The sequence below is a fragment of the Mesoplodon densirostris genome, chromosome 2 (genome assembly GCF_025265405.1).
Source record: "Mesoplodon densirostris isolate mMesDen1 chromosome 2, mMesDen1 primary haplotype, whole genome shotgun sequence".
Taxonomy (NCBI): domain Eukaryota; kingdom Metazoa; phylum Chordata; class Mammalia; order Artiodactyla; family Ziphiidae; genus Mesoplodon; species Mesoplodon densirostris.
The window spans coordinates 89,172,800-89,184,980 of NC_082662.1; positions in this window are offsets into that span (position 1 = coordinate 89,172,800).

The following is a 12,181-nucleotide window of genomic DNA, read 5'->3' on the forward strand; positions in this document are numbered from 1 at the left end:
TTTTGTTTCAGTTTTGGTTGTATAACTAATATTGCTTGATACATAAAATTAGAAAATTATAGATAAGTTTAAGAACAATTTTTTTTTAATTTTATTTATTTTATTTATTTATTTTTGGTGGTGCCGGGTCTTAGTTGCAGCAGGCAGTCTCCTTAGTTGTGGCTCCTGGGCTCCTTAATTGTGGCACGCCTTAGTTGTGGCATGTGAACTCTTAGTTGCAGCATGCATGTGGGATCTAGTTTCCTGACCAGGGATTGAATCTGCATCCCCTGCATTGAAAGGCAGATTCTTAACCACTGCACCACCAGGGAGGATACACTCTAACAACCCAGGAAGGAGAATCACTGGTCATATTCTATTGTATTATTTTCTCTATACTATATACGTGTGTATGTATACATTCCTTTTGCTGAAACCACATATAGCTTTTGTTTGTTTTGTTCCATAACTGAGACCATACTATAAAGTAAGTTTACTTTCAACACATCCTTCAAATGAATCTAAGAACTAGTGTTTACATGATTTGGGGCTTGGAGAAAGCAATCCTCCCTAAGGCAAATTCTGAGACATTATCCAAAGAGGCACAGAGGAAGCACTTTCTCTTATATGCTGAGGGAACATCCATTTCCAGAACTCAAGGGAGAAGGGGTTTGTTCACTTTGTGCCATTATGTTAATGTCATCATATTTTGTTACTTTAGTGCTTGAGCTCAACTGCACATGGTTCTTTCTTTATTGTGCTCTAGGGAGGCTCCTCCTAAAGCACACAGTCCCCATCCTGACCAGACCTCTCCTCCACTGTGACTCGGGAACATGAGTCCTTTGGAGTTAAGATGTGATTTAGACTGTTGTTTTTTCGAAACCAAAATAAGTGCACAGTTGCAGCCAAATTCTACTGTTCTTGGAACATCATGGAATAATAGCATAACCTCTGAGCATTCAATTTTTTATGTGGGGAGCAGTTTTTCTCTAAAACTAGTTGGAGTTTTTTGAGAAGAGAATTTTTGTTGGGAAATTGTTTTGGTGATGGTGTGAGGACAGATAAACAAATGATTTCCTGGGCTGAGACCAGAGTAAGGTCAGGAATGGCCAACTATAGAAGAAAGTAGCCTGTAATAGGAAGCATTGCCTAACAAGACACAGCCTGAAATACAGGGCTCTGGGTGATGAGACCCTGAAACTCAAGAGACTGTTGATTCTAGGACAGAAAACTATTTAATAGAGTAAGGACAACTCTGCTTCCAAGAAAGATGATTTGACAAAGGGCATTAATTTTTCATCAGAGCATAAAGAAGGCATTTCTGAAAGATAGTGTATCATACTCACCGGTTCACACTCATGGTCCCCCTTGGCTGTTCAGCCTCCCAGAGATAACCACTGACCCACCCTACCTGGCTCTGCAACGTAGAAGCCTTTTTTATTTGCAAGCTCAAGCCCAGGCAATGTGTAACCCACAACAAATTATTTCCTATCAAAACTCCTACTTCTAGCTTTGTGTGACTTCTCATCCATGTGTGAGTAGCTTCAAAACTCAGCCCTCTGGTGCACTTTTCTGCACCACTGCAGTTAATTAACAGTTCTTCTTCCAAAGAGTAACCCAAGTGGTTAAAGAGGTGCCTTACCATCATGGCCACTGCCCAACTTTTCTCCTTCAACCCACCTTTAATGTGATTTAAGAGGCTTCCACTAGGGGCTTCCTTGGCGGCACAGTGGTTAAGAATCTGCCTGCTGGGCTTCCCTGATGGCGCAGTGGTTGAGAGTCCACCTGACGATGCAGGGGACACGGGTTCGCACCCTGGTCCGGGAAGATCCTATGCCGCAGAGCAACTAAGCCCTTGCGCCACAACTACTGAACCCACACACCTGTAGCCTGTGCTCTGCGACAAGAGAAGCCACCACAATGAGAAGCCAGCGCATGCGCACTGTAACGAAGAGTAACCCCTGCTCGCCACAACTAGAGAAAGCCCGCATGCAGCAACAAAGATCCAACATAGCAAAAAAATAAAATAAATAAAAATTTAAAATATAAATAAATAAAAAGAGGCTTCCACCAGAAAGAAGATTATGGAGATCTCTATCTACCCATGAGATACATTTATCACAATAATGGAGATATAAATAGCTTCTGTCCTGTCAACCTGAAAGAAACCTATTATTCAAAATCATTTTTCAGAGCCTGAAAACCTTTTTTGGTGCCTCCATAGTGATTCTACATTTTGTATGAAGTGAGACGAGAGCTTCCCTTTGTAAGACTGTGCTATAACTCAGAATCCATTTACTGTGTATTACTATGTGTCCATATTTGGCATTAGGTATTTGGTTATGTGTTACCACCTCTATCAGATAAGCTTCTGGAATGTCAAAATTATGTCTTCTCTACCTTTGTAACTCTGTAGAGTTAAGAATATATGTTTTTTTATGAAGTCATAATGTGTGCATTATGTAGTGTTTTAAATGCAGTAAACATTTCAGTTACTAAAAACAAGCAAAAACTAATCTATGCTTTTAGAAGTCTGGAATGTGGTTAACCTTACAAGAGAGATACAGACAGGAGAGGAAATAGGGGTTTTAGGGAACTGGTGGTAATGTATTTTTGATCTAGGCGCTGTTATACACGTCTGTCCAATTGAGCTATATCCTTATGTTTAGTTTTCTTCATTATATGTCAATAAAATGAAAAAATACCTATTCCAGGTACTATATAGAAGATTTACAATCGTTTCCCTGCCTTGGTTAATATTTTAATGATAACATTTTTAAAAAGAATATGGTAACTTCTGTTGGTGGCTGGATAGGAGGTATATTTGGTAAATTGTATAATTAAATTAAATGTTTATTTAATTATGTTATTAAATTTCACTCAGATGCTCTGCCAAGTGCCTAATTTAGTAACCCAAATGAAGAACATGTTCAACTAACTATAGATATAGATATATAGACATGGATATATATATATATATATATATATATATATATATATATATAAAATACACATTTAACTTCAGAATAATATCACAATTTTTATCAATTGAATTAATAATTACATATGTAAACTAGCTATTTTGAGTGAATTTTGGCTTCTTAAAATTATGTAATTAGTGAATAGGTCAAGAAAATGTTAGTAAAATAATTGGGCTCTCTTTTGAGGATGTATTTATTCATTTATTCAACAAATATTTATTACACCATGCTGGGAGACAGCAATACAAAGATAAGTGAAACATGGGCACCTTCCCAAGAATTCATAGTCTATAGGGAAACAGGCACGTAGATACATAATTTCAATGAGATGTAGTAGGTCTAATGAATGAAACCTATACAAGAAATTTGTAGCATAAAAGGATAAATTATTTCCTTTTTCTAAGGAGCAACAAGAAAATTTATTGGTAAATGAGCCTCCTGAACGAGGTGTTGAAATATAAGAGAAAAGTCACATGAATTGAGGGTTTGCAGAGAAAGAAGTCTTTCCAGGTAGAGATAAAAGCAAGAGCCAAGAAAAAAGCCTGTCGTCCATTTTATCAGAGGCTACTGGATGAATGGCTAGAAAGGGCCAAGCCTCTGCGCAACGCTTAAGAGTTTGAGGGGCTATAATCTCACAACTCTTAAAGTCTCTCCCTCCTTCCCTACCTCTCTCTTCCTTCCTCATTCTAGCCCTCTATTCCATTATATTTCCTCTGCTCAATCTATCTCCCCAGTTGGAATTTTCTTTGCACATAAATTATGCCTGTTTATCTGTAAATGTTTACACAACACGCCCATACCTGGGCAACTCAATGACTTACATCCTCTCCATGTTTAGATAAATCAAAATTGTTTTGTAATAAATCATGACTCTGAAAAACTCAGTAGTAGTACCAACTTTAATTCTTATTCCAGATCTCTTCTTTAGATATTTGAGTATATCCACAGAAGCAGATAGAAAGTAGTAAATAATCTGCTACTACCTGAATGATGGTCTTTTTGTTCTTACCCATCATAAATCTGAAACTCAAATGCTTTTGGTGTCCTTACAAGTTGGTGACAACCTCAAAACCCTATAGGGGCCAGGAAAGTAACATATATAAATAGGCATAAGAAAAAAAAGTAAACAAGCTTTATAATGAATGACAATTGTCATTGAACTTCAGTGTGGGAGAAAGAGTAGGGGTGGGGAATCTGGAAGACTGGAGAGTACACTTCACTACTAAAGTGGAAACTGTCTATTAGCTTCAGCCAATTGTTGCCAAATAGGAATGTGAACTTTGTGTTCACAAATAATTGGTTTTTTTAAAAAGGAGATTCAGATTTTGTGGTTCAAATTAAACATGTCTGAGGGCCACATCAGCCAGCAGGCCACTAATTCATAACCTCTGTCTTGTTGCTAAATACACTTATGCTCACTTCTAAATGGATTAATCCCTACTTGCTGACTACATTCTCCCAGTAATTGATAAATTCTTCTGGGGTAGGAACTGGTGTTTTAGAAGTTTTTTATGCTTAGAGAATGTGCTAAGAGCTCAATAAATGATTGTCATTGAATTCAATTTTTAAAATGGATTCTTTTTAAGGTCAAGATTCTCTGATACACCATCTCCCTAATCTTACCTGATTGGTTGTGTTTTGTAGCATGGAAAAAGAAGTTTTTACAGTAATGGCAAAAATAAAAATTTTCCTGCTTATTAGTAAATTGCTTAGGAATCCCCGCCCCCTTCAAATTTTGACAGTTAGTTCTGTTTAACAACACATTAAGATCTTGGTTCTGGATTCAACTTCTGTATTTCCTTCTTTCCAGGTGATCAAACTTAGCCCAGTTATATTTTCTCTGAATTTCCCTTTCTTCATGTACAAAATGGAGTTGAAAATGGTATCTACCTCATAGGGTTGTTTGTGAAGAGTGTAAGTGATATTAATCAGGAAAAAAATTGCTTTGACACAATGCCTGCAATTAGATTCTAACTGAGCTTGTTTTTATAAACAATTGGATTGATTATGACTTCTGAAATGAAGGTCTATTTGAAAAGAAATGACATTAGGTGAATTAATGAATTTCCCTTCTCCATCAGAGACTCTCAGACCTGGGATTCATTCACTTCTGATGCCTAGATTTAAATGAATTTTAATACATCCACCCTCTGCTGAAAGTAAGACAAAACACCACCACCACCACCACCACCACAAAACAGATCTTCATTTTTTTCAGGAGCCAAGGACTTATCATCTTTCAATTTCGACTAACCATCCTTTTCCATGTTGTAACTGTGCTTAGAACCCTAGCATCACCAATTTTTCACTTAAGCCAAAAAGAAATACACCCCAGGGTTTCAATGAAATCTCAGAATGACACCTCCTCAGCTAGCCCTCTGACTACGTTAGGGTGGCATTACAAGATGACGACATGTTCTCTCTTTGGGAGAAAGAAAGATGAGAAAGTTCTATCTTCTTGGCTTCAAGTGTGTCTTCACAGCCACCACACCTTTTCATATAATTCTTTTTAGAATGTACTGTCAGAATGAAGCCAACAGAGAAAAGTTCCAACGAATGGAATTGCCATAGCAACACCCTACATTTCTCATCAAGTTTGGTCTTGTGTGGATCATCACATTAAAGCTTGTTTTTTCAGCTTGGTGAAAGCCATGGCTGTAATCTTTGGTGTGAAAATCTCTTCGGCCCAACCACAAGTTAAAAATAGAAGAGAATAATTTGAATTATTTCATGAAACCTCCATCTGGAATTGCAGCTCCTCCACAAATGTATTTAACTCACAGAACACTAGCATTTGGGACCACTTAAATTTCCCCTACGGTTTCAAATTGGATTCGGTACTTATCATTATGACTTCTTATTTGTTGAGTGCTGACCAAGTACTCAATTCCTCAGTTCTGAGCAAAACAAAGAGTACAGTACTCATCGCCTTCAAGGGGACAAGATGCAGAAGCATAACATTGAGCAAAAATCTGGACAAAGGCTCTGTATGTGCGTGTGTATGTACGTACGTGTGATTTAGTTGTTTTTGATAGCTAGTAAATCAGTATATCTTAGGTCTTCTCTAGCCAGGAAAGCATTATTTTTAAAAAAGCTTTGCATTTGAGAGTTTCGCTTTGTAGTGAATTAACAATCTTAAAAAAAAAAAGAATTCTAAGAGAAGTAACAATGTACGTTAAATTGTTTTAAAAAATGTTTTCCCAGGCTTGCAAACTAGTCTTTGTTTGGAAGCCTACTTTTTCACTTTCTGATGAAAAGCAGGACTTCTGAAAATTTAGGGAATATGAATACTAGGGATACTTTTTCAACTTATTCTCTACAGTTGAAATCAGATATATTCTTAGGATAAAAGAATCACATGTTCTTCATTTACTCCAGTAAGTTGTTTGTTGTGTGAACATTTTATATGTTGTAATTTAAGGTTATACATGGTTATTGGTCACAAAAACCCTAAACCTATAACTAAATAATACTGAGAATATGCACTGCCATTTTTCCTAGCAACAGGATATTATAAATTCATCATCACTTTCAAGCAATATAAACTTGAACTACAAATATTAATTCAAGGACTAATTAAGTACTGTATGATCATAGACTTGTTGCCTAGAATTCACAAAATTAATTTAAAAATGAACCTGCAGATATGCAACATTAGGTTGGTTGGCATAGTTTTTAAATAAAAAAAGATTGAAAAACTATGTATCAGTTAGTACATAAAAATATACATATAATTAAAGTCGATCATTGTCAAAAACAGATATCTGTAGAATTCATTTATTGTTAGCGAGACTTTGGAGTAAGGACTTTGGTTTGTTTCATACAAGGAAACAGAGCAATTATTAAACTTTAAATGTTCTTTCTCTGTCATTGAAACAGACATAGTCATGCAATTGACATATTTTCACAGCCCTTGGCAATGATACATGTAGTTTTAATCATGGATATTAATTCTCTTCTTTAACCCACTAGCCCACCCCTGCAACTACTCTATTACTTCACTCTGGTATTTATTTCACTGCCACTAGCAGTGATGCATGGAAATTAAACTATAGATATTCATTATTTCCTGCTTTTGCCTCAGTGCATAAAATTTTCACTTGTACATTGTTAGAAGGTAAAAATTTCATCACTGGCTTGCCATCATGTGACCTCGACCTTGTGGTGATTGAATGTTAATAAGGGTTTGGGCATAAAGATATCAACCAGCAAGGACGAGCTACAGGAACTGGTGACAGTGAAGACGGCTATGTAACTATGACAGCTGTGAAATAACCTGTGATCTTAAGGAAAAGTCAGCATTATACACTATAACACTAACCATCACTTTGAAAGCTAAGCTTCTGCAATGAAAAGACCAGAAATTCAATTGTTTTCAAATGACACATTGGGTTACAATATTTTTGTCAGCAATTACTTTGTCACAAAATCATTTTTGCTTCTTATTCTTTTTTTTTTTCTCCTGTGGAGTTAGTGATGGGGATGCTGAATTTTCCCAAAATAACCTTTAATTATAGTTTTTGATCTTGACATTCTTGAAAAATGCCCTACTGGCTAGTCTTCTGTAAGTACCATCTGTAAGTTTTGATCATAAACTAACTAGTCCTAGAATCTGCCTGGCAAAAAGCATTACGAGTCATTTTGGAAAAAGTCAGGCACAGTCAATTTTCACAGTCTTGAAACTTGAAATGATTTCTTCCAGCTTTCAGAAGAAAAAAAAAATTTTTGGCATGAAATTCTGTGTTAAAATTTTCAAACAAAAATAGAGAAGAAAGTTAGAATATAGCAAAAACAACAAAAAAAGATACAGTAGAAATTTGAATATACTAGAAACTGCATTTGTCAAGAAAATAAGAATTTTCAACTTTATTTTCACAGTTAGACCTAATTATTTACACCTAAAATATGATGAATTTATATTTCTGAAGCACACATCTAAGAATGGAATGAAAATAAAGAAAATATATAATATTATATCAGTAATGATGAAGGAAGTACTGCATAGCATCTTAATCAGTGTCTTAATAAATAGCTAAAAGATGGCCTCAGCTAAAGGGAAAACGAAGGAGGGGGAAGAATACCTTATTAAGCTCATCTCGAGCAGGTTAATGCTGGATGATGCTGACCTGCCATACCTGGCCATTGTTCCGTGTTGTTAGAACTAACAGCACTGAACATTCACCTTAATGGTGAAATATTTAAGACATTTACTTCTTTGACAATCTCAGTGGCCAATTAAGATCTTGACAAAAAGTACATCTTGCAAAGATGAGATGGTGTCTGTCATAAGTGGTATTTATAGATAGACTGCTACTTGTAGTAAACTGCTTCATTTGCCTTTATTATTCACTCTGTTGACTGTAGATTTCTTGATGTATAGAGTCTGAGATGAAGTATTCTTTAAGTAGTAAAATTTTTCCTCTGTATTGATATTTTATAAAAACACATCCCCTGAAGACTCTCAAAATTCTATATTTATGCTAATCCATAGAGCAATCCATATTTATACTTCTGGAGGGACAAAAGTCCCTGTGGAAGGTTTACCTGTAGTGTCTTAGAGTCATCAAATTAGCATACCCTGATTTTTTTGTAATTGTCCAAGCTTGTGTTTAACAGAACATTCATGTCAATGTTCATTATAAATAAATAAAGCTATTTTAGGAGAAGTAGTTTATAGGTCACATTTTCTTCTGATCTCAGTTTCCTAATGACTCCAATATGTCTTTCTGGAAATGGACCGAGTGCTGTGATTATGGCCCCTGTTTCTAATGTGAGTTTCATTTCTAGTACCATTAAGTTTGCTCATTTAATGATATGGAAAAACATATCTTTGTTCATTCGTACTTTTACTCACTTTTTATATATTTTTTTGTATGAACATATATCAGCATACAAACACTTGCTTAAACTTTAAATAATACTATGCTCCACTAATGTTAATAATTATTATGCTAGCATGTGCTTGTAATTTGAGAGCCTACAACCTGTCAGGTGATGGGGTAGGCATGATGTTCATCATCATCATCATCATCATCATTATCATTATCACAGGTATTATTTATTGAATATTTACCTGGGAAGTATTCTACATTTGCTATCTATTTAAAATCCCACAAACAGAAGTACAAAAAGTCTATAACTGGCAAGAAGTAGAGTCTAGATTTAAATCCAGGTTTGTCTACTGCAAGATAACCCCTAAATAATTGTGCATAATATGTTTTAAAATTTAATACATTTCTCAACCTTCCCAAATAGTCCATTTTCAAAACGGAACACACAACCTATGTATTGTGTACCTATTTTCTCGTGGCTATGACTATTCGAATCCAGACTCTCTGGATATAGGAGTCTACCTCTTCAGAACATCTTCTCTCAACAAAGAAATAAAAAATAAAATAAAAATATTTTTTTACTAATGATTACAGATACAGAAAGAGCTCATACCACACAATGGCCTATTTTATCTGCTCTAGCCCTTTTCCCCTCCCTTTTCCTTGTTCTTACCTCTTTCCTATGACAATAAAAGTTTTTACTCCTTACCTCTGGATAAGTAATACTCTACATGTGAGGGAATCTCTTTGGGGACTGAACTTGGGAAGGTGTACCCAAGTCCCAAGTGGGGTTATAAAAGAGTTACTTCAGAACAAATTCAGTGTTCTTCCTGGAAGAAATTATGGTGAATGTAATTTTCTCTGCCTCTCATGTGTAATTCACATGGAGTTGTTCAAAAAGTAATAGCATTTTAGTTTCTGAGACTATGTATAGAACATTTCCCTCAAAAAAGTGTGTCTTTTTAAGCCATGGTTGCTAAGAAACTCTATGCATATATTCTATCAAAGGCTTGCCCTGTACACAGCTTTCCTTTGATGTGTGGGTGAGGAAAGCAGAAGGCTCACAGGATCAAAGAGGCAGTGTTTCCTTAGGGTCAGTGAAGCACAGAAAATGGCTACTGGCTGAAGGACTTGGGAATGTATCACATGGTCAGGTAGAGAATCAGCAAGAAGTTGATTGCTCACCATTTTTAATCCTCAGTTTTGGTGCAGAAGTATGATGAAGAATTTGAGAAGCAATCTTCTCAAATGAGTCTACAGTTTCTTAGAATTTAAGAGTCAGGATGCCAGAGGGTCTGGAGTAAGACTAAGGAGTAGGAGAGGTAAAAAAAAATGCCTCAAAATTTGGGTCCAGTTTCTCATTGGCTTTGAAGTTCTTTTCTAATAAAACATCAGGAAATAGAAATGAAAAGGGAATAAAAGCCCAATTAGTAGAGGATTAATTCTAATTTGAGCTGGAGGGGAAAGAGTAGAAAGAAAAAATCATCTCATTTCTAAAAAAAAAGCTTTCATAGTCCTGTCAAATGTCCTCAATTTTCGCCAGACAGGGAATTGAGGACATTTTTCATTTTCCACTGCTATGAATGTCTTAAGGTTACCTAACCAAAGGGTCGCAGAACATAACAACATAGTACCAGTGAGCAGAGTCTGAAAAGTTTACCTCAGATTTGGGAAAGCAGCACAATGTTGTCATGGGAAACTCATTACAATTAGATTTGAACATTCCTCATGGTCACCATATCAGAGACAAGGCATTCAGTAAAAGTCTATAAATCCCATGAAAAGCTTTTTGAAATGGATTCTTTGTGGAAACAAGTGAAGGGACATAATCGTGTCAGTGTATCAGAGGCAGAACAGAGCTTGTCCAGGTGGACAAATGTTAGCCTAAGCTTGGTTGCCTACATTACTGACAAAAGTACTGCTTTGGCAAAATTTAGAAGCATGTCTCATTATTGCTTTCTTTGTTTCAATCATTGTAAAAAAAATGCATTAGATTAATTCTGCCAGTTTTCCTCTTAATCCCATTCACTGTAACTGCCCCAGTAATTACTTTTCTTCCCTACATAATTCTCTGCTTCTCTACTGGCTTCAACTCCTCTACCTGCAAATATCATCTGGAGAATTTTTCTTCAGTCATCTTACTCTATCGAGCTACTCTCTTGCCTCCCCATTCCCATTTCTCTCCTGATTATCTCTTTACTTCTCAAATAAGTATTCATTGTTTCCACTACAGCAGTACTCCTTCATCCCTTTGCAATGTTGTGAGTCTTTTTGTAGCAATGGCTTTCCTCTTTTGAAGGGTAGCACTACCTTGTTATTCATCAAGTCCACTGGCTTTTAAAAACAAAACAGGTTTATCAAGATAATTTATAAGTAGTAAAACTTTCCAACTGCAAGTATACATTTTGATGCATTTTAACAAATGTAAAAAGTTGTGTAATCCCAACCACAATCCCAATATAGAACATTCCGAGCACCTTAGAAAGTTTCCCTGTGTGCTTTTGCATGACGAATTCTTTTTATTTTTAGTTATCAAAATTCTTAAGACTACTTTGAACAATAGCAACAGTAACTCTTAAAATTGAACTGTCCACAAGATTCACATGGCATGCTTAGTAAAATTTCAGAGTCCTGAACCTCATTTCCAGAAATTCTAATGCACTATAAGCGTTCAGAAATCAGAATCCGATCATGGCACTTTATGGCTTTAAAAAATGCAATGATCCTCCATTGCCTATGGAAAACCTACAAACTCTATAGTGTGGCCTAAAAACTTTGTACTGCTTGTCTCCTCAGTTTTATCAGTCTCTGCATTCTCCATCTCTCCTACTCCTAATCTAAGCTTCTGAATCACCAGTCTGTTCCATATATCCTTCACTTTGTTACCCAGTGATCCTCTTCCACAATTCCTAAGCCCAAAATGTACTCCCACATTCCCCGGCCCTCAACTGTGCATTGTTTTCACCTGTGGACTGCCAGGATGTAGCTCTCTATCATCCTCCAGGACCAACAGCCTGAAATAGAATGGATCACACACTGCTTGGGGCTGCCAATGTTTATGAGAAATAGTTCATTTCCTCTTTTTTTCACAATAAGCAACTTGAAGCAGAATTTTAGGTTCAATTCCCTTCTCTTAATTCTTTAAACAAACCAGATCCATTACTACCTTGGAGCCTTTTCTCCTAGATCCTTCCCTATGGCAAATTCAACTGGCTCTTCAACTCTCATTTTATTTTATTAATTTATTTTTATTTTTTTAACATCTTTATTGGAGTATAATTGCTTTACAATGTTGTGTTAGTTGTTGCTGTATAACAAAGTGAATTCGCTATATGTATACATATAGACCCATATCCCCTCCCTCTTGGGTCTCCCTCCCACCCTCCTTAT